This window comes from Otolemur garnettii, unplaced genomic scaffold (assembly GCF_000181295.1).
Source record: "Otolemur garnettii isolate 467f Iridium unplaced genomic scaffold, OtoGar3 scaffold00004, whole genome shotgun sequence".
Taxonomy (NCBI): Eukaryota; Metazoa; Chordata; class Mammalia; order Primates; family Galagidae; genus Otolemur; species Otolemur garnettii.
The window spans coordinates 1,475,537-1,500,171 of record NW_003852399.1 but is presented as its reverse complement, the minus strand read 5'-3'; the positions used below and the strand labels follow the sequence as shown (position 1 = coordinate 1,500,171).

General features: G+C 38.2%; 1 protein-coding gene across 27 annotated transcripts in view; it reads right to left on the bottom strand.

Annotated features, from left to right (window-relative positions):
• FAM49B (family with sequence similarity 49 member B) overlaps nucleotides 1–24,635 on the bottom strand; it is a 157,980-nt gene that overhangs the window by 51,398 nt on the left and 81,947 nt on the right. For 21 of the 27 annotated variants that reach the window (XM_023517015.1, XM_023517026.1, XM_023516997.1 and 18 more), the window contains one exon: nucleotides 5,652–5,690. The exons of 4 other annotated variants lie outside the window; for them this stretch is intronic. The gene's annotated coding sequence lies outside the window, so the exon portion shown is untranslated. Of the gene's footprint in view, nucleotides 1–5,651; nucleotides 5,721–24,635 lie in introns of all 27 variants that reach the window. 2 more of the 27 variants (XM_023517050.1, XM_023517037.1) reach the window with 1 other exon arrangement.

The following is a 24,635-nucleotide window of genomic DNA, read 5'->3' as shown; positions in this document are numbered from 1 at the left end:
TGGAACAGTTTATAAACTATAGAATGTATCAGTTCCTCCCCTAGATTTTATAAGAAAGTTCTTCCAAATGGCTAAGAAGTTCACATGATTTTCATCTTTGAAACTCTAGCTTCTAGCAGACACTCTGTCGCACACCAGTACTCAATGAACATTTATCAAATTAATGAATGAACAATTCAAGTAAAAAAGTTTATTTATCTAAAAAGAATAAACTAAGGCAATCATCCCATCAAAGGAGTAGCTATAGGTCAAATGAAACAAAGTGCAAGTTTATGTATTAAGGAGTAAGTTTATGGAATGTATTACTTACCAAGGAATAATTCGGAAACAAGCTTCACAAGGTTAAGAAAATCAAGGACAAGGTTAGCAGACAAAGGTTTACTGCTAACGCATTAAAGCTGGCCCAGACAGAAATGACATTGTTCACATAATGTTCTTTACTACCACTGAACAAATTGTCAATGGTATTACTCCCATTATTATGCATTATAACAGGAAGAGACACCAAATCCTTAAAACCTTGATTTGAAGACCAATAGTCATCCTCAGAAATAGCACTTTATTAGTTTTCTTTTTTGCATAGAGAGTAACTAAGAGCTACGGAGACACTCTCAGGCAGTACACATGGACATGCCACTGGAAAGAATGAGAATCTCTGATGCCTCTTCCAGTCACCAAATGGCAGCAAACAGCAAGGAATTCAATGCTTCACTCCCAGGTAGGGCGGCCTTATGGTAACCAAAAAAAAACGAAATACGTACTGCTCATCATTCTTTCTTCCCTTCAAAGATTTCTGAGGAAAAGGACTGACCCGGGAAAGCAGGAGGCCCCAACTGAGAGGACATCTGCCAGAACTTGGTACATGGAAGTAAAGTAGCATTCCCAGTTACCTCTATGACTGAAATGGGTAAGTTCTTAAAATTCGTTTTTCTACTTTCTTACTCTCATAATTTGAGTTGAAAGATAATGTATTCTCTGAGGAACTCATCCCTTAATTCCTGGGGTATTCTGGGAGTTCTCTGTTCAATAGTAGCAGTCCCTTATGAGGAATGAAAGCCAAGAGGCAGAACAGCTTTGTATTCATTTACCAATGAAGAAAAAAACTTTAGACCAGAAAGGGGCCAGCCATGCTAAAATGGAAGACTCAATCTTAGCCATTTAATCTTACTATATGAATTTATTCTACAATATTCACGCCAGGCAGCCATCTAGCCTCTGTTTAAATGTAACTTCGCATGACCTAAATTTTAGACTTCTGTTAAATGTTTTAAAAAAATCTATAGAAACTTCAGTTAATGACCAAATCATCCACAATTCATACATAAATTTTGCCCTCCATACAATTTGCCCATTAATACATAATCCTTGTATTAAACTATGATTCAGTCACTTGCTAATTTCTCCTTATTGGACTCAATTATCATTGGCCTCTCAGAACCAAACTAATAAAAAAACCCTGCACAAACTGACAAACCATTAAATATGATACTGTACGGTGAGGTCAGGTCAACAGAAAGTTACCCATCAGAATATATACATTCACATATACAAAAAAATGTACAAGTCATCTTCTACCTACTAATTATAAAGATCTAGCTTCTTAAAGAGAATAAAGTTCAGAAGTGATCTGTAGAAAATACTAAGCACAAGGATCTTTAAATATTATAAGCTAAAGAAACTAAAGGCGGCTCGGCGCCTATAGCTCAACCGGCTAAGGCGCCAGCCACGTACACCTAGGGTGGTGGGTTCGAGTCCCCAGCCCGGACCCGCCAAACAACAATGACGGCTGCAACCAAAAAAAATAGCCGGGCGTTGTGGCGGGCGCCTGTGGTCCCAGCTACTTGGGAGGCTGAGACAGGAGACTCGCTTGAGCCCAGGAGTTGGAGGTTGCTGTGAGCTGTGATGCCACAGCACTCTACCCAGGGGGACAGCTTAAGGCTCTGTCTCAAAAAAAAAAAAAAAAGATCAAAACCTCCTGCAGAGGGCTTAAATGAATGTAAAGTCAGTAAATGAAATCTTACTATGTGTAACATACTATGACACATACAATTCATCCAAAAAGAATTAAGAAAAATTCTGAGTGTTCCTGAAAAACATTAATAATAGTACCAAAACTTCTCCATCAGGGGAAAAAATTCTCACAGAAAAAAAAAATTTTTTAAGAAAAAAGTATGATTAGGAAAAAGAAAGACAAATGCTAACTAAGAAAGGTTCTTTCTGTGTGAGCCACAAACACCAAAGGAATTTAATACAATGAAATTGCAGAAGGGCACAAATGTTTCCCTCGTTCTACTTTTCTTTTTTCTTTTCTTTTTTTTTTTTTTTTTTTTGAGATAGTGTCTTGGCCTATGTTACAGCAACTTCAAAGTCCTGAGGGGTTCAAGTGATCCTCCTGCCTCAGCCTCCAGAGTAGCTAGGACTTCATGCACCTATCACAATGCCCAGCTAATTTTTCCATTTTTTAGTAGAAAAGGGGTCTTACTCTTGCTCAGGCTGGTCTTGAACTCCTGAGCTCAGGAGATCTCCCACCTCAGCCTTCCAGAGAGCTAGAATTACAGGTGTAAGCCACAACATTTAGCCTGCTTCCCTTGTTTTTACACTTATCAATTAAAATGAACTTAAATTAAAATTATTCTCTTAATTATAGGAAAAGCCTAGAATGTTGTCTCCAAATTGCAATGCTTATCTAGCACCTGCTAGCTGACTATCAATAAAGGGAAAAGCAGGTCCACTGAAGTTTGGTTGATAGTAAAAACAGAATTAACAATTCTTTTGAGAAGGACCTGGTAGAATACCTGACTTTCATTTTTTTGGCTGTGGGGGTGGTGGTACTTTATTCTCCCTGTCAATGTGATCTAGCTCTGATGCCACATTTTAAAGATGTACTGAAAAGCTGCATGGACAAGGTCAGCGGATGAAACCCCACTTTTTTAGTAATTTGCTGCTGCTTTTGCCCAAGTCACCAAGTTTATCTAGTCTTGAGTTCCTTTTCATAAAATAGGAACTTAGGAGGGAGTTGGAACATAGAGCATTGAGATACATGATTTCAAGTCACTTCACAAACCCTTTATTCTCTGGGCTCAGGTTTTCCAGCCTTTCTAATCTCCTCCCCCTCCTCCTCTCTTTCTCCCTCAAAGCAACTTTAGATGTATGGTAATGAAGGTTGTCAGAATCAAAATAAAGTCACTGAAGGTTAAGAAAATCCTGACACACAAAGCCAGCCCTGAAGAAAGGGTTCTCTCTTTCATATATCTGATAAAGAAAAAGACTCTACAAAAACCAAATCTTGCACAAAGGCTACTTCAACCTTACACAAAAATCTTCCCAGCAAGTGTCCATCCAACATAAGACTAACGTTACCCTTGCTATTGATCTTTGTAGCCAAGGATAATTAATTCAAAACAATTATGTAATCCTTCCGATTGTTTTTCCTTTAAAAACCACTGTCTTCCTATACCTCCCTGAATGTACATAGTTTACTATGACGTATGTATTTGCACTGCAATGCTCTATTTCCAAATAAACATTTTCTTTTAGAAACATTTTCATATAACTTGACAGTAAAAATATTCGAAGTGGTTTAATGATTTGAACTTTGGCTTATATAAATATCTCTGTCATACACTATGTAAAACTGTAAAGGCTATAACATTAATAGCTTAGCCTGGCACGTTATCACTATGTAGTTCATACTACTGAAGGAAATGTAAAACGCTTGGTGACTTTCTGCAAGTCTTTACCTTTTTTTGTACTTCCAGAACACAAGCATCAGAGCACTTACTATTTGAATCCTTGCTATGGCAATTATGACATTTCTCTTGTTATAAACTTTTGACATCTCATACTCACTTTAACATATTTATTTCATGTCTCTTTAACTAGAATATGAGTGCTTTGAAAGCAGCAACTCTCTGTGACCTAACATTTGTTTTCTGTTATTACAGACCAGCAAAGAGAAGCTTCTTCAAAGCTATTTAAAACTTCTAGCCTATACCAATAGAATATCTCTAAGGAATGAATAACTACTCTTAAGACTATACAGAGAACACAAAGAACTACACTTACTCAAGTGTGATAGAGAAAGAAAGGTCTAGCTGACTTTTCATTAACTGAGGTTCTTAATCTGGGGTCAATAGAGAATTCAGTGATTTGTGAATGTTGATGGGAATCGAATTTTCATTAACCTTTATATGAAAATTAGCCATATCTTCAATCAAGATTAAAGGGAACAAACCACAACAGTATTTTAAAAAAGTATGAATTTGTCATTAATGGAAATCACAGGTGTTTTTATATCATGTTACAATTATTACAGACTCATCACTATTTAAAATTATAGTAAATAGCAGATTTGCTCCTAAAGCTTATTCTCTAATGTGAGAAACATGTATAATATTAGTGTGAGAACACACATATTACTCTATCACAAATTTGTATTTTTAATACTTTTAAACAGTACTTCATTATAACTGATTCCTTTTTTAAGAGGTATAGTTTTATTCTGTAACCCAGGCTAAAGTCCAGTGATGTGATCATGACTCCCTATAGCCTCAAACTTCTGGGCTCTAGCGACCCTCTCCTGTATCTGGGATTAGAGGAATATACCACATGTCTTACTAATATTTTTTTATTCTCTCTCTTTTTTTTTTTTAAGAGATGGGGTCTCATTATGTTGCCCAGGCTGGTCTTGAACTCCTGGCCTCAAGTGATCATTTGACCTCAGCTTTACAAAATGCTGGAATTGCAGGCATGAGCCACTGTGCCCAGCCATTTTTAATCCTATGTATTTCATTTCATGAAATCATGGATCTTTATTAGAATCATATTCCAAAGTGGATTCACAGGCTTTATCAGATTACCCAAAAGGTCTCTGGCACAAAAACTGGTCAAGAAACCCTGCACTATGACATACAACGTAGCTGAGGTGATAAGTCCAAAAGACCATTGTAATAAATGTCATTACCAGCTCTACAAACATGATAGGCTAGTTTTAAGGTGTGAAGTTCTCGTTTATGAGCAGAAAAAAGCACAAAAAGATTTTTAGCTGATCTTTTCACAAGGTATGTCTACAAAAAAATACATTTTCAAATATTAATTAGCTTGTAATTAAAACAATTGCAAGATTACAAATGTTTAACTACTCAGGACTATTTAATAACCACTTTTTAAAAGTATTCTTTACTTCTAAGATTTAAATAAAAGGACCCAAATCAGTAACAGGTAGAATTCTTAAGGATAATGTATAAAGCATCTTTCCTTCTAGTTTCCAATGTAAAAATATGTATGTATATAGCCATATGTTAAACTGCTTAAGTTATGGTTTATACTGGTAGACCTTTCTTCATCAACTATACTGGTTACCTATACTGGAAGATAGCTAAAATAACTTAAAAAGGAATTTAAAGAAAAACACATACCTCTCCTATTGAAAGAAAGCTGTTAAAAAAAAGTTCTAATTAATTCACATTTTCCCCACTACTTCCTATTCAAAGCCAGAAACTAACAATAGATATTTCCTAAAGACTTTTTAGCAGTTCAATATTGGGTAAGGACTATTTCCCTTAAATTATATTTAGTCAATATAGGTTTTTATATAAATTGCAATTTTCCATTTATATGTGAATAATCATTTCCCCCAAAGACATATTTACCTTCAGCCAGAGCTGGTGAGTCTGTCCTTGTCCTTCTATCTGTTTAAAGAAAGAAAAAAGGAAGAAAGTCTAAAACATTATTACATTTTAAGTAAGATTTTATTACAGTTAACATCAAAGATCATGAATGCTATCACATGCAAACTTATACATACACACATACACACACATATATACATCCTTGGTTTAACTCAACCACTATTTATAGAGGACCTATCAAAAGTAAGGCATATGATAAGCCCTGGAAAACACCAGCAGATGATAAGACAACTTAATTGTCACCCTCAATACACTCCAAGACTCATAGGTATATGAAGAAAAGTACATAATTCTCATCACAGCTTATAAAGCAAGGGAAGGAAAATTAATACTTTCTGTTTATTATTGTAGCAAGAACCTAAAATTATCAAAAAGGCATATTTATATAGTCTTATCACGATTTATGTCCAGTTTTGATGTATTAAAAATCAGTTTTACTACCGGTACTAAAATTCTTACTTCATAATGATAACCTATTATTTGCCAGAGGCATACTTGACAAAACTCAAGTGAATTACAAATTTCTCTCTAAGAATGGCTTTACTACCTATTAGTTAGTCTAATGCAATTTCAGGTAAAACAAATCTTCATAATGAGCATAATTATTATAACTTCTTGGACAGGCACAGTAGCTCACACCTGTAATTTTAGCACTCTAGGAAGTGGAGGAGGGAGAATTACCTGAGGAAAAGTGAGACCCTCTCTGTCTCTACAAAAAATAGGAAAATTAGCCCAGCACGGTAGCTGGGCTGCAGTCTCAGCTACTTAGGAGCCTGAGGCAGAGGAGTCACTGGAGCCCAGGAGTTTGAGTCTGCTGTGAGCTGTGATGATGCCACTGCTCTCTGGTCCAGAGAACAGAGTGAGATGCTATCTCAATAAACAAATAAAGAAACAAGCAAATAAATAAAATTTAAAATAAATAAAAAATATCATACTTTGCAACTAAGAGCAACTAACTATAGCTGCTATTAACAAACTAGCTTAGTTCAAATAGACATTGAGAGGAAATATTTGATGAATGGAACTAGTCACTTTTATGTAAAAATTTCCTCCTCTCATTTATGCTATAACCCAAGAGTCCTAGATTTAACACACATTCAATGTCTATGTATAAACTGCTAGATAAGACCTTAAGTGGACAGAATACTGCCTTCTAAGATGGTAAATGACCTTAACTTTCCTCCAAAGACCTGCCTGAAATGTGGTGCTATGTCTCTGAAAGATTTTAAAAGGAAAAAATACAAGACTCCACTGGATTCTGATTCTAGGAGAGGAGAGAGGGGTTTCTGCCAGTAGACACAGGAAGGGGTTTTGCGGAATTCTGATGTAAGAACTATTACTTGGTCATTTCTGACTTCTTATTTTGGACCAGCAGACTAAAGAAGCAGTTACCACATGGCGATAAACAGCCGTAAACAGACTCTAAGAACCCTAAGGACCTATGGCTAATGCTACACAACAGGGAAAGGAGGAAACATACCAAGAACCATGGGGATGAGACGGGTGCTGCTATGCTCACTGATTAAATAGGTGTCTACCGTAACTGTGACACAAAAAGGATAAAGATTTAGGACATGGATCCCCTGGAGAAGAAAGTCTGGATCACTCTACCAGGAAAAAGTCTTGCTCTGCTGAAATGCTAGCTGAAGGTGAGGAAAATCTAGAATGGGCGGTAAGGACGGACTGTTAACTATGAACACTGTTCCACTAGCTCTCCTGCTGTAAATATACTATAGAGACTATGGCCAGCACTTAAGGAGGCAGGTAAGCTGCAGGGGGCACCTCTTAGGCCTCAGCCTCTTATTTTCAATCCAGCTGAGGCTCACTTTCTGCTCTGGGGCTTTGCAGTAAGAGATGTCTACAGGAACTCTTCAGCCATCCAAAGACATGTACAAACCTAGAAATCTGAAGCTATATATTAAAACCACGGGCAACCCTTGACCAAGGAAGGATGGGACCTGGTAGAGAAATACTATCTTCCAACCCAATGGCACATTTTTTTCCTCAGAGTGCTTCTTCAGGATCAAGCCCCAACTGCTCACAGAAATGACCAGCTCAGTAATGCCCTCTCGGGGTTACTTTCCCTCCTTCCTGTTTCACATGCCTCAGACTTCCAACTTCTGTTTCTTGTTAACAGGTCTGCAAATAAACTCTCTGCAAGAAAACCCCTGTCTCCCTCACGCTTTGCTTCAGGGGTGAAACTAGGTTAAGACTCTTGTGTTCCAGGATACCACACTCCCTTTCTTTTTGTCCCTCCTCACTGGATGCTCTTTCTTATCTCCTTTCTTAATCTCTTCCTCTGCAAACTCCTGAAGGCTGACCTGTCTAGAGCTCAGTTCTGAGACCCCTTCACCTGCTGTCTCAGAGCTTTATGTATCGTCTACATATCTGACATATGGCCAGTCTAGACATTTCTCTCCAACTCCACAGTCATATTGTCACTGCCAACTCAGTATTGCCAATAGTACGTCTTAGCAAATGCCTTAATATACCCAAAACTAAACTAAACTCATCTTCCCACCCCAAACCTGATTTACCCACAGCCTTTCCCGTCTCACCTGATAGCACCTTAATCCTAGTTGCTCAGGTTAAAAAAACCTTAGATTTTTTCCCAAACACTCTTTCGTGCATGCTCCATATTCCACCCCAACTCTTACTACCTAAAATCCTCACATCCATTATCTCCTGTGATTAGAAGTCAAAGTTGAATATTCAGCTGTATTAGCATTATAGATCTGCTATTCCTTCTGTATTCAAGAGGTTCTACAACAAGAGCTATAAAAACACACATGGGCTTGTCTGGAGCCACCTTAGAAGTGTTAAGTAGGGCAAATAAACATGTACATTTGTCTAAACGGTGCCATTGCTATTAAAATGCCATGCTAAAAACGCAGGTGATCCAGTGCTAGACATTCCTGTGAAACAGATTTTAGATGTTAGCAACTAATAAAAAGTTTTAGAAACAGCGGGCCAAAGAAAATAGTCTGAAGGCTATACACAGTTTTCAACTTCTATACAGAACTTCACATTGCCTATTACGCCACTAATCCTTAAATTTTTCACTTTTCTCTATTAATTAGGGCATGAATGGGAGCTACATATGTTCAAAGTCTAACCATTGTGGTTTTCCTCAAAAAATCCTCTTAGATCAATGTTACCATAAGTGGAACAAATAAATACTCTTGTTTTTTCTGTAAAGACAAGTCATCCTTCCCTAAGGCCCACAGCAGTCACATAGAAATAAACAAAACAAGTGGCCTGGTTAGCCACTTTCATAAACCACAGGAGAAAAAAAACAGTGCCACTTACATAAAACCATGGGGAATAATTCAATTGTCCTGTCTAATTCTTAATAAAGACATAATAAAATTTATAATTGTATTCATCATTAGAAATCAAGTATCAGGTCACAAGCAGTAAATATTAACCAATATTTAAATTGGATAATCCAGGCTTCTAAAATCTACAAACCTAAAGAGGTTCTTCAACTAAGAGTTAAAATGTCTTTGCCTCCACAAAACTTAAAACATGGGGACCTATACAGAACCTTCTTGTTTGTGGACTTCCTGGTTATTGTCAATATCTTGCCCCGATTATTAGACTCCCTGCAATGGGAATTTTCTGATACCTCAACTTAGAAATGTTTGGAATGTACAGCAACGGAGAGTCTGTAAAATGCATCGGACAGCAAGTGTGTTGATCATGCCAAATGAAACATTCCAGGGATTTAACATATATTCTGTGAAACATATTAGTACCTTATTTTGCAGCTCTATAAGCTCAAACTTTGTAAAACTAAAATTAAATGGTAGTTAAAAGATGCAAGTACAGTTTTTAGTTTTATTCATTTAATCTACCTCACATGTTCAAAATCCCTCCTAAAATTTACACAAGATGTAATTTTAAAGGAATGGCAAAAACTGAGAGGTAATAACATAGGAAAAATAAAGCTTCATAATTCTACACATAAGGAAAACAATATTTTCCCCAGGGTCAATTTTAGAAAAGACCAAATAAATACTTACTTAAATTTATGCATCCTGCCAAAAATATGTATGCTCCAGAATTATCTCAAGTTGCGTTAAAGTGACAACTACCCTTTCCAACTTCTCGCCTTGCTTTATCACGCCCCGCCTCCATCACCACTCTCTATGCCCTAGTCGGCCAGTGCTATCTCAAATTTAAAAAGAAAGAAATCATGACCAAACATGGCTTATCTCAGAAATCCAAAACTGATTTAGAACAGCTACTGCTTTCACTACATCAGAAGATTAAAGAAAAACAACCATATGATAACCTCAAAAGATACAGGAAGAGCTTTTCATGAAAGCTGTACTCACTTGTGATTAAAAATAGAAACTGAGCAAAATAAAAATGGAAAGGATAAAAGATTATCAGACACTGTCAAAATCTTTTAATTAATATAATTCTTTTTATTTTGAGACAGAGCCTCAAGCTGACCTCCTGGGTAGAGTGCAGTGGCATCACAGCTCACAACCTCCAACTCCTGGGCTCAAGTGAGTCTCCTGCCTCCACCTCCCAAGTAGCTGGGACCACAGGCGCCTGCCACAATGCCCGGCTATTTTTGGTTGCAGCCGTCATTGTTGTTTTGGTGGGGCCCAGGCTGGATTCGAACCCGCCACCTTAGGTGTATGTGGCTGGTACCTTAGCCACTTGAGCCACAGGCGCCAAGCCGTTTAATATAATTCTTAATTAAGAAATATTGGAAACTTTACCCTTAAAATCAGAAGTGAGACAAGGATGTCCACTACTTCTATTTAACACTGTATTACAGGTCCTAGCAAGTGGTAAAAGTCAAGACACAAACATTTGTCCACACAGGAAATCCACAAAATTTGGAATTCATGAGTTTGGCCAGGTAACTAAAAATTATTACCAATTCAAAAATATCTGTACTTTTATTTTCAAGTAAGTAGCAGAAAAGGTAATTTGCCCCACAAACAACAGCAAAAAGCAATATGGTAACTAGGAACAAACCTAACAAAAGGTGTGCAATATCTCCACAGAGAAAAAAAGTCATAAAACTTTATAGAAAGACATATATAAAAAGATGTCATGTCCATAACAAGGAACACTCAATCCTGTAAAGATGGCAATTTACTCCCAAATTCATCTAAATATTAAATGTACTTCCATCTCTCTTTTTTCAGATAGCGGGAAAGATGGCAGACATTCAGACAGCACAAGGCCTACCAAAAGCAGCTGACCATCTTTCAAAACAAAAAAAGGGTCTTGTTGGGAATACTGTCAAGGAGAGTCCCCTGGGTACTATAAGAACATCAGAGTTTCAAGACTCCCAAGAAGCTACTAAGGTAAGGTGACCAGATTTTAACATTGGTAAAGCAGGACATCATTGGGGGGAGGGCTGACAACAATGCAAACTTTGATAAGGAGTTCTCAATAATCAGTTCTCAACAATTATTTATTATTAAAATTTAACATTATAAAATTAACAAAAATAATATAAAATGCATATCCTGGTGAAATAGCCACATGGCAGCCAAAAACCGTACATCCCCTTCCTGTTCTCCCCTGTTTCCTAGCTTGTCGTGCATTCTTTCCAAAAATCGGGGCTTTTTTAAAACGCCGCAGGATGCAGGACAAATTGTTAAAAATCAGGACGTCTGGTCACCTTACTCTGGGTAGGGGGGGCTACTTGTTTGTTCCAGACAGTCTGGCTAACTGTCCTTGCCTAGAAGAAAGGGAGGGAGCCAGTCTCCTTCAGATACCTACCCAGGAGGGGAGTAGGGAGTTTACATTAGCCTTTTCATTTCCAAATGAAGTTATGTTAACCTTTTCAGCAGCTGAAAAGTATATTCCCCTCCCATTCTCCCGCTGTTTCCTAGTTTGTCATGCATTCTTTCCAAAAATCGAAACTTTTTTAAAACGCTGCAGGGACGCAGGAGAAATTGTTAAAATTCGGGACTGTCTCACCAAAAGCGAGACATCTGGTCACCTTACACTAAGGGCATCTACAATGATGAGAAATGACCCTTCACTGGTAATGTCTACGTCCAAGGGTGGATCCTGTCTCACATGGTAACCAAGATGAAGATGCAAAGGACCATGGTCATCCTCCAAGACTACCTCCACTCAATCCACAAATACAATGGCTTTGAGAAGTGCCACAAGAACATGTCTGTGCACCTGTCTCCCTGCCTCAGGGACAACCAGATAATCAACACTGTCACAGTGGGTGAGTGCTGGCCCCTGAATAGGAGAGTGGGGCATTTCAAAGTTACTTTCTCATTCACAGGCCAAAAAAATGCATTTCTAACCAAACTCCCAAAATAATTCTTTGGTGGAACTTAATAAGCTGATTCTAAAATTTACATGAAAAAGCAAAAACTCAAGGACTCAAGTAGGACAATTTGTCCAATCAGATATCAAGATGCAAAATAAAACTATAGTAATTAAGACAGAATGACACTGATACAAAGACGAACTGACAAAAGAGAACTATAGAAAAGCAAAGCAGCCCAGCACCAAACTCATACCTGTACGGAAAGTAGGTAAATGTGAAGGACCACGCTGCAGACCACTGGGGAAGGAAGAAGACCCGGACTGCAGTAGCTGATTACTCATTTAGAAAAAAATAAACAAATCCCTATCCTACACCATATATAAAAATCAATTACCGTGGTACTAAATCCTTCCATTTAAAAGGCAAAATCCAAACTTTTAGAAAAAAAAATAAAATGTTTATAAGCCTAAGGTAAGGAAGGAGTGTTTAATTTAAATAAGATTTAAAAAACATTAACCACAAAATCAAAAGACTGGTATCACATTAATATCAATAACTTGTTCTTCAAGATACTTTAAAGAAATTGAATACATAAGCCAAACACAGGTGGGAGAGAGGAAGCTGATGTCTGTAATTCCAGCACTTTGGAAAGATCGTGTGAACTCAAATGTCTGCGACCAGTCTGGGCAACATAGCAAAACAATACTTTTACAAAAGTAAAAATAAAAAAAATAATAATAAGCAGGCTCAATGCTTATAGCACAGTAGTTACAGTGCCAGCCACATACACTGAGGCTGGCGGGTTTGAACACAGCCTGGGCCAGCTAAACAACGATAATAGCAACAAAAAAGCCAGGTGTTGTGGTGGGTGACTGTAATCCCAGCTACTTAGGAGGCTGTGGCAAGAGAATCATTTAAGCCCAAGAGTTTGAGGTTGCTGTGAGCTGTGACGCCACAGCACTCTACCAAAGGCAACATAGTAAGACTCTGTCTCAAAGGAAATAAAAAAAATTTTTTTAAAAGGTAGAAGTCATGGGACACCCTGTAGTCCTACCTACTCAGGAGACTGAGGCAAAAGGACCACTTAAACTAAAGAGTTCAAAGTTATAGTGAGGTGCGATAGCACCACTGCACTCCAGACTGGGTGACAAAGAAATTAAATATACAAACCACTAAACTATTAAGATGAAACTGGCAAAACATATAACAGAGAAAGAATTAGTATCTATTTAAAAGATAGACCACATGACTGTACACACAGTGGATTATGCCTGTAATTTTAGCACTTTAAGAGGCCGATGCAGGAGAACAGCTTGAGGTCAGGAGTTCAAGACCACTCTGAGCAACAAAGGAAGCCTCTGTCTCCACAAAAAACAAAAGTAAAAACTTAGCCAGCTATGGTGGCCAAGTGCCTATCATCCAAGCTACTTGGGAGGCAAGGGAGGAAGATCATTCCAGCCTAGGAGACTGATAATGCAGTGAGCTATATCACACCACTGCATTCCAGCCCAGGAACAGAGTGAGACCCTGTCTCAAAAAACAAAACAATAAAAGGACCACAAAATGAGCTAGTTAAGAGGCTAAGGTGGAAGGATCACTTGAGGCCAGGAGTTAGAGGCAGCAGTATGCTATGATCTCACCTCTGTATAGCCACAGTACTCCCAGCCTGAGCAATATAGTGAGAACTTGTCAGAAGAAAATAAAAAATGATCACAGTCACAAGCAGCATTCTAAAACAAACACAAAAAGCAAATAAACACTTGGAGGGGAATTCTAACCCTGATACTTTTTAGCTAAAACCATATGAAATATCACTTTATACCCATTAGGTTAGGATAGCAGAAATTAAGCCTCACAATATCAAGTGTCCGTAAGAATGTGTATCAATATGTACTCTTAGACACCCAACTTGGGAGATGATAAACTGTTATAATCACTACAGAAAACATCTGGCATTATCTCATTAACTTACACATTGTATAATCTAACAATTCTTTTCTTAAGTGTATATTCAGAGAAAATCTTGTACATCAATGTGATCAGAAATACACAAGCATGTTCTAAACAGTACTATTTGTTGTAGAGGGAAAAAAATATTCACTGAAAATGGATAAATTGTGGCTTTTTCAAACAATGAAAACTTTGCAGGGAAAATAAACAGCCACGTGCAAGAACAAGGATGATTCTTAGACACGATGAATTCATGAAATCTTAATAGAACACAACTTTCTTATATAATTCAAAAAACAGCAAAACATATATATTATTTACATATATGTAATTTTTTTTAAAGCTATAATAGTGATATACATAAAATTTAAAACACTTTAGGGGGATGAAAGAAGGTAGGGAGTTTGTATTAGAGAAGGAACAAAGGTCCTTCCCAGTTCTTAAATTAGTGGTGAGTTTATACACTTTCACTTTATGATTCTTAATGCTATATAACCTATATATGTGCTTCCTATATTTTATATATGTCAAGTATGACACTTTCAAAATTTCAATGCAAAAAAATTCAAAAGCTAGCAGGAATAACAGAGCAGTGGCTCACAGCAGTCATCTTAGTGCTCTGGGAAGACAAGGCAGAAGGGCTGCTTGAAGCTAGGAGTTGGAGACCAGCGTGAGCAAGAGTGAAACCTGTTTCTACTAAAAATACAACAATTAGCTGGCATGTACCAGCCTATAGTCCCAGCTACCTGGCAGGCTAAAGCAGAAGAATCTCTTGAACCTAGGAGTTTACACTGAACTGTGATGATGACACCACTGGACTCTAGCAGGGGTGACAGAGAGACCCCTCTGTCTCAAAAAACAAAACAAAAACTAAACAAACAAAAAAAGCTACCAGAAGACCTTAAGTCACATTCTGGGGCTGGGGGGAGAGGAGGACTGGGAAAAGCTAGAAGGTACATTCAAATAAAAACAAAGGTTGATTTACTTTCCTTTTCATGCAAGTTGTAAGATAATCAACAAGATGACCTGAGGAAGCATATTAAAGATTCAGTGAATTCCTCGTATGTGTGTCTAGTTTATGGTGACAAGAAGCAAGTATGTTTCTATCACTGCTAAATAAACTGATTAAGCTACATATGAAGCACAAAAGTGAATCCTATAAATTAATACTCTGACTTTCAAGAATTTGTTCCACTTTCAAAATGATGCCTAAATATAGCAGAAGCTCTTGAGATAAACTTTGCCTTTCCCTAAGGTGTTATAATTACAGTAAAAGCCCTCTTTTCCCATTATAATCAGAACCAGAAGTTGTTCAGATAATTGAAATTCTTCACAGAAAGATCTATAATACACACACACACACACACACACACGGATTCATTAGCTAATAACTTTTGTGAAAACCAAGGTATATTCTTTGAATACAGGTCACTGTTAGAGTATTTCTACTCATTATGGTCCAACATTTTTATAAAAAATTACTAGAAAAAAATGAAAACAAATTTTCTTAAAAGCTTACAAGATACAAATTCTAATTCTTTGCAGGCTGCCAATAATCAGTTTGTGTGCTAGTGCTGGTCTGCAAAATGCACTTTTTGAGTAGCACCAATATGAATAAAACATGGGCTCTGGAGTCAAAATGTCAGGCTCAGCCTCAGACAAGGTAATCTCTCTCTACCTTTGTTTGCTCATCTGTAGAGTAGGGATAATAGTAATAGCTAGCATGTAACTGGGTTACTATGGGGATCAAATATGCAAACATATGTTTAACATTTAAAATAGTCCCTGACACGTTAAGTGTTCTATAAACGTAAGTTGATGTTATCATTATTGTTTATAGACTATAACCATAATAGGTGACGGATTCATGGGTGATTGATTACCTATGTTAAAGTTCATCAAACTGTATGCTTTAAATACGTGCTGTTTGATCAATGTCCATTAAGCATTAATAAAGCTGTTTATAAAATGGTCCATAGGCTTGGCACCTGTGGCTCAAGCAGCTAAGGTGTCAGCCACATACACCTGAGCTAGCAGGTTCAAATCCAGCCCAGGCCCACCAAACAACAATGATGGCTGCAACCAAAAAATAGCTAGGCGTTGTGGTGGGCGCCTGTAGTCCCAGCCACTTGGGAGGCAGAAGCAGGAGAATCACTTGAGCCCAGGAGTTGGAGGTTGCTGTGAGCTGTGATGCTACAGCACTCTACCCAGGGCAACAGCTTAAGGCTCTGTCTCAAAAAAGAAAATAAAATGGTCCACAGTCTGGGAATGATGGCTCACCCCCATAATACTAGCAACCTGGAAGGCAGGAGGATCGCTTGAGCCAAGGTTTTCAAGACCAGCCTGGGCAACAGAGTGAGACCCCTGTCTCTACAAAAGTAAAGATAGAAAATTAGCCAGGAGTGGTGGCATATACCTGTAGTCCTAGCTACCCAGGAGGCTGAGGCAGGAGGATCTCTGAAGCCCAGAAGTTTGAGGTTACAATGAGCTATGATTGTCCTACTGTACTCCATCCTGGGCAACAGATTGAGACCCTGTCTCTTAAAGAAGGAAAAAAAAAGGTCCATGGACCATGTGCATCTGTTAAAAAAAAAGTGGATTCTCAGGCTTGCCACAACCTATTAAATTCTGGGAGTCAGGTCTAAGAATCTGCATTTTTCTAAGACTGAGAAGACTCTCATGTATATTTAATATTTACTCTATAATCTACAGACCAGATCTAATGTCTAGAGTCTCCAAAAGAGCTCCCACTCTCACCTTCCACAAAAATATACTTAGAACTTTGGTCCATCAATTTTTTTTATAAGATCAAATCTTACTTATTAGCATTTGACAGATTATTTTAGTACTTATGTCAACATTATTAATAACAACTTATTATATTAGTACTTATGTCAACATGGTCTTATATAAAGTCCATAACTTCAGAGCTTTAAAACTTAGACATTTGCCTTTTATTCATATTTAAATTTTGAAATCTGGTCTGTGGGAGATGTTTAAAGTAGTTCAGTAAAAGAAAAGCCTATAGAATCAAAGAATTTTAAAGCTGAAAATAAAGCTTTATGATTTAAATTTAAAATCACAGGCTCAGCACCTGTAGCTCAGAGGTTAGGGTGCCAGGCACATACACTGGGGCTGGCAGGTTCAAACCCAGCCAGGGCCTGCTAAACAATAACAACAACAAAATAATAGCCGGGCATTGCGGCAGGTGACTATAGTCTCAGCTACTTGGGAGGCTGAGGCCAGAGAATCGCTTAAGCCCAAGAGTTTGAGGTTGCTGTGAGCTACCATACCACAGCTCTCTACCAAGGACAACATGAAACACTGCCTTAAAAAAAAAAATTTAAAGTCACAGAGCTGAAATAGTGGCTTGGGAGGCTAAGGTGCAAGGAATCACTTGAGGTCAGGAGTCTAAAACCCCATGGCTAAAAAAAAAAAAAATATTGGCTGGGAGCAGTGGCACCCACCTGTAGTCCTAGAGACTTGGTGCTGAGGTAGGAGGATCACTTGAGCTAAAATTGCCATTGCAATCCAGCCAGAGTGACAGAACAAGATCCCATCTCTAAATGAATGAATAAATTTAAAATCATATTCTATCCAATCCCATTTCACAAATGAGAAAGCTGAGACCCAGAAAGGTTAAATCTGAGCAGAGTCCATACTGAAATAAACATCTTCTATTCTACTTTCTACAACATAAGCCTCCTATTCCAACTTTCTTCTAAGTAGACTCCTATTCCATCGCTTTTCACTTCTCCTAGATTCTTATTCATTGTCATTTCTCTACTTTGGGTTTTTATGCTATCACTCCTAACTAATGCAATCATCTTCTAAATGGTTAACCCACTTTGAGTCTTCTCTCCATTCTATTTCTATTATACAAATACCTGACTACTGATGTCAAGCACTTCAACAGATGCTAATTTTATCTTACCATTGCCCTACTAAAAACTTTTAAAAGCTCCAAATACCATTCAGGACACATTCTCAAACTGGCACACTTAGGAATTCCCATTCTGGGAACAACATGGAACGTGCCACTTGAGTGGTCTCAGCAGAGATCCCAAACAGCCTAAGCCCATTCCAGTCCCAAAACACATTTCTTCTTTCTGGGAAGGCATTCCTTTCTTCCTTACAAAAAGGCCCCTATTTTTAAAAGTCCAGTGAGCCTGTAGCTCAGTGAGTTGGGTGCCAGCCACAAACACCAAGGCTGGTGGGTTAGAGCCCAGCCTGGGCCTGCTAAACAATGACAAATGCAACAAAAAAATAGCCAAGCATTGTGGAAGGCACCTGTAGTCCCAGGTACTTGGGAGGATGAGGCAAGAAAATTGCTTAAGCCCAAGAGTTTGAGGTTGTTGTGAGCTGTGACACCACAGCACTCTACGGAGGGCAACATAATGAGACTGACTCAAAACAATAACAACAACAATAAAGCTATTACCTCTTCAAGCAGGCTTTTTCCCCTAATACTCTAGACCACATAATCCTAAAACACTTTTATCCAAAAGTGCAATGTTATTCATTTATTTCATGTCTTTGTCATGTTACTGAGAGAAGATAAATTCCTACCAGACAGGATACTTGTTTTTCAAGTCTCTTGTACACTACTTAATGTGCAGTATTTAAGTATGTTACAACAAAGGAAAAGGGCACAGCAAGAGGTGGAGGGCTGTCCAACCTGTGGTCCATGTGGCATATCTAGGATGAGGACAAATTTGCTTATCTGTGGTGTCAGATATTGTGAAAAGTATGCACAGACCTTTTCCTTTGCTCATCAGCTTTAGTAAGTGTTTGTGTTCAGCATGTGGCCCAAGATAATTCTTATACTTTGAATGTGCAACAGAAAAGAAAAAAGGTCAAACCCTCCTAAGATAGACTTTGAGGCCAGTCATACCCCAGTTTGAATCCTAGTTCTGACAACTGCTCCGACTAAAAGTCCCACGCAGTTAGTAAGCATTAGTTTATTTATCTGTCAAATGTACATTTAGTGCTTAGCAAAAAGCAAAAAGGGAAACATTCAATGAATAGTAGCTACTATTAGCAACACTGATTAAACACCTACCATGTAGCAGATACTGTGCTAGGTTCTATTAATAGCAATACAAGCCCGCAATTTGATGTATACACCGATACCATTCATCCCTACAGGTTAGAAACAGCAGTCAGTCATCATTCTTACCTGTACTCCTTACTGTATTTCCTAAAGGCCTCTCTCACACACCCACAACAGCTCTACCAGCCACATAAGCCAGGACTCCTACCGTTGTTTCCTTTGGGTCTCACGGCTCCAAGTCTAATTTCTTTCAACTCATCCTCTATTATGTTATTAAAATGATCCTTCTAATGCAGAAATCCGATCACATACCTACACATCATCCTTCCAATTAATATATTTCAATAACTGTAGTGTCATAGATTGACTCATTTTTTAAAAACAGACTTATAAGATTTCTCTTAAATATCTTTTTAGGTATTGTTAAAGCAGCTTCGTAAAAAAATCTAATTGTTTTTCTTTAAAAACTTCAGCTCTAGCTGGGTGTAGTGGCTCATGTCTATAATCTCAGTACTTTGGGAGGCTCAAGAGTTTTAAGACGAGCTTGAGCAAGAGTGAGATCCTGTCTCTACTAAAAATAGAAAAAAACCTAGCTGGGCATTGTAGTGGGCACCTACCCTTAGTCCTAGCTACTTGGGAGGCTGAAGCAAGAGGATGTATTAAGCCCAAGAGGTTGAGGTTGTTGTGAGGTGTGACACCACAGCACTTTACCCAGAATGACAAAGTGAGACTCTATCTCAAAAAAGAAAAAAAAGAAAAAACAAAACCCAACAACTTCAGTTCTAGTTTTATCATAAAATCCACCCTACCTGGTTATTACTTATCTTTGTATGTTACTTACTAGTAACCACTGGCCAGTCTACCAATAATAATGGCTACTCGTCACAACCATTCCTGGAACACCACCACCCTGTGTTTAACTACACATACCAGAGAGCCACCACTGCAGGTGCTGGTTTCACCACGTTTAAGGTACACCCTGGCATTTGTCTTTTTAAGAAGCCATATAGTAATTCTATTACACAGTCAGGATTGTCCAATTTCAGACCAAGAAACCATTTATGGAAAAGTGACCAACCCCAGATGTGATAGTATTTGTTGTGGGGTCCACAAACACCCTAAAAGCCAAATCTAACCCAATGACCTTGTTTTTGTTCTGCCTGCACACTAAGAATTATTTTAAACATCTTTTAAAGGTTGAAAAAGAAAAACAACAACAAAGCCTACCAAGTGTTCTCTCTGCAATGATCTTTCTTTTGTTTTATATATTCCAAATCTCTCCAACTAAAAACAATGATAGACCCTCCACCTGGGTCTATCTTTTCTTTAGTCCCTTGATTCATACATTCCCACACTTATTAGTAAAACTACTCTTCATGCTTTCTAAAAATCTTTCACATTTCAAATCAAAAGTAAAATTTGGGGCTATACTAAAAACTAGCATTTCTTACATCCTTAATAGCACATCCTGTATTCATACTAAAACCCCTACCTCCATTTAGTATTGTTAAGGAACACATTTTGAGGAAATAAAACACAAGTAAAAGAGAGGAAAAAACACTTAACACTATAGGAAACATTTGCTTTAAGACAGGGAAAAGATACAGCTGGACACGGTGACTCACACCTGTAATACCAACACTCTGGAAGGCAGAGGCCAGTGGATTACCTGAGCTCAGGAGTTCGAGACCAGTCTGAGCCATAGCGAGACTCGGTCTCTAAAAATAACTGGCATTGTGGTGAATGCCTATCGTCCCAGCTACTTGGGAGGCTGAGGGAGAAGATCACTTGTACCCAAGAGTTTGAGGCTGCTATGAGCTATGATGCTATGGCACTCTACCAAGGGCAACCAAGGGAGACTTTGTCTCAAAAAAAGAGATATTAGGGCAGTGCCTGTGGCTCAAAGGAGTAGGGCACCGGCCCCATATACCAGAGGTGGCGGGTTGGCCAAAAACTGCAAAAAACTGTTTCATTGATCGCATTTGTTAGGTAAAGTCCCTCTTACAATCGTGTCATGTTCAAAAAAGGTGTGGCACACACCAAGACCTACCCTCTCCCTCCTTCCCTCTCTCTACTGTCCCCTTCCCCACCCATCCCTCCTTCCTCTCTCTGCTCTCCCCTTCCCCTATCCCCACCGTGTCATTAATTGTTATTAATTGTCCTTATATCAAAATTAAGTACAGGACTCATGCTTCTCCATTCTTGTGATGCTTTACTAAGAATAATGTGTTCCACTTCCATCCATGTTAATACAAAGACTGTAAAGTCTCCATTTTTTTAATGGCTAAATAGTATTCCATGGTATACATATACCACAGCTTGTTAATCCATTCCTGGGTTGGTGGGCATTTAGGCTGTTTCCACATTTTGGCATTGTAAATTGAGCCGCAATAAACAGTCTAGTGCAAGTGTCTAGACTATAATTCTTTTATAAAACACTGCTTTTATAAACACTGAATGTTACTTTCTTTGCATTTTTACTATTCTCATTGCTTAATGATTTTGTTGCAGCAATCATCTGATTTCTTTTCTAAATATATTTATCTTCATTCATTCTTTATGAGGTTTTTGTTCTCAGTCTTTATGTTAAACATTGTCATTGTCATTAAATTTAGCCTTTTTAATTCTGTGAAGGCAAAAGTGGAAACCTAATATACACATGTATAAGTAAGAAAAATAAATAAAATTAAAAAAGAAAAGAAATTGTACTCATGCCATGATTTCTATTATCCATATGAACAGATGGATCACAACTTCTATCAGCGTCAGTCCCCTTTATCCAACCATCATCTTGGAAACCCTTTTTTGAAGTCCTAAAGGGATCAAAAACCATCTCTTCCTGGGTTTCTTATTGCAGGAAATGGAAACAACTATCTGTCCCATCATCCTTGACATACTGTCCTCACACCTCACCCTTAATACATCCAGTCCACTATCTCTTCCTACTATTCTTCATTGTATTTCTTCATTTAATCCCTCGTATTCATCTGGTATAACCTACCATTATTTTCGTCAGCTACATTATCCAACTGTGAAGTGTTCTGCTCATAGACACCTTCCCTCAAACTGGTCTCCACACATCAGCCAAAGTTATATTTTAAAGCTAATCACCAGGCTATTTCCCTAGGTTACAAGAGTTGAATAAGTTGCTCCTCTCCATCAGCCTGCATAATTGGAAAACTCTTGAGGGAGGGCATTTTAGAAGTGAGTCCTCCAGCTTCCTCTAATTCCTTTGCTGACACTGTGTGGGGCATATAGCAGCTAGTATCTTCCCAGTGCTGTCCAGATTATAAAACTATGTGAAAATAAATATTAACCAGCACAATGTAAGCGTTCCAATTCTATATGAAATCAGCACATTATACCCCATAAACATGATCTATGTGTTTTATGATTTAAAGAAAAAAAAAAAAACACTGCTAAGCAAGTGATAATATCCTTTTTATAAAAAGTACATGAGAAAAATCTCAGAATTTTACCTGTCAGTGCTAATATAAGGGGTTGATCTATGTCCAGAACACATCTGGCTGTCCAAAGTTGATACCATCTTATCCACAAGAAAATGCTTCAATGAGCACATTCTTCTCATAAAAATTTTCACTGACACTTTTCTTATTTAAAAAAACTGTAACCATTTTACCCAACAAACAGAACCTGTGGAAAGAAACCATAAAAAGCAACTTTTTGTCCACTACTGTCCACTCAAGTTACTCTATAGCAATAACGTCCCTGAACTTTTAAACAAGTGACCATACATGACATTAGTCACTTTCTTTTTTTTTTTTTTTTTTTTTTTGAGACAGAGCCTCAAGCTATCCCCCTGGGCAGAGTGCCGTGGCATTACAGCTCACAGCAACCTCCAACTCCTGGGCTCAAGCGAGTCTGCTGCCTCCGCCTCCCAAGTAGCTGGGACCACAGGCGCCTGCCACAACACCCGGCTATTTTTTGGTTGCAGCCATCATTGTTGTTTGGCGGGTCCGGGCTGGGGATTCAAACCCGCCACCTTAGGTGTACGTGGCTGGCGCCTTAGCCGGCCGAGCTATAGGTGCCGAGCCATTAGTCACTTTCAAGTTATAAACACAATCTTAGTTTAGAAGCTGAAAGATCCGTAGGATAACTGTCAGATTTTTTCATTCAAGGTTACAGTTCTCAGTCTTTTCAGCTTGGCTGCTACAGGACAGCCCTATGCTGTACTGAGAGGACTGTGCCTTAGCCCTCTCCCTTCTCCCTCCTAGCCATGGGTGGTGTAATTACTTGCCACTGGAGGGCTTAGACACTCTCCTGACTAAAAAAAATGTTTCAAGCTGATTCTGTCAACGGATGCATTCAGAGGTTCGCCTTCCCAACTGAAGGCACTCACCCACCCTGGCCCTAAAGCTCTCACTCCAATTCTTGTCACAGGACAAGGCATCCCCTCTGGGAATCAGCCCCATCCTACTACCCTTCCACCCTTCTCTTTCAAGCTTTCTCTTACTAGTGGTCCTCATGTGCTCTATGGGAAACATGGATCCTTCGGCCCAAAAAACTTTGGCAGGACTGGCAGTCTGTCCCCACTGCTACCCCGCTTTGCTGCACTGTCAGTCTCTCTTTTACTCTTTAAATTTTCTAGCATCAGATAGATATCAATCCATTGTGTCCCCCAAATTGCAGGTGTTACATAATAAGCTCCCCAAGTGGGATAAAGTCCCTATATCTTTGCTTGAGGGGGTCACTCTCCCTCCCACAAAGTTAGAGGCAAAGTTAGGAGAGACTCTTAGTATACCAACCACTGGGTTTTAAGAACTCTTCCAATTTCTAACAACTCTAACACTCTTTTCTAACTTCTAACCTTCTGAATCCTTTTATATCCACAGATGGGGTAAGTATTAGAAGTCACAAGATTCATTTTCTGGCTCTTTTTTTGCACACTGCATGATTTTCTTACAATTCACTTTACAAATATGAATCTATTTGACTGAGGGCCAAATTCAGAATAAAAGTGTTCCATTTTAGCACCTTAAACTGCATATCTTCTATTTCCTAAGTTTTCTATAAAAAGCAAGAAGAAAATAAAAATTCATAATCTTATCATTCAGTAAAGCTAGCCAATGCTAACACCTTCCTTTCTGTTAATGTGTCATCTAAAACTTTATTTCAAGTTTTAACTTTTAAAAATTATGTATAAAACATCTATACTTCATTTATATAGGTTCCTTGAGTAATCCAGTTCCTCACCTAATTAAGCATGCCTTTATCAAGCATAAAATTTCCACTAAACTGATGTGATGATCTTCCTAAAATTTGTCTTATATGTCACTCCCAAACCCAAAACTTTGACTGGCTCCCCAGCCCCAGAGATTAAACTTTATCTTTTAAAACATTAAGCATAACCTATATAGTCTCCTATAGCTATTACATCTCTAAATGTAATTTTAAATTATGCATTCACCATATAAAATCATACTACAAGAAAAATGTGAATGTCAGAGGAGTTTCTAATAATGGGATTTGACCTACACTGGCAGAAAAGCAGCATTTCAGAATTCAGTTACAGTTTCAAGATGGCTGCTCAAAGTATCTCAGATTCTGGCTTCATTAATAAGTCACAAGGTTGGGCAGCACCCAAGCTCAGAGAGTAGGGCGCTGGCCACATACACCGAGGCTGGTGGGTTGGAACCCGGCCCAGGCCAGCTAAAAC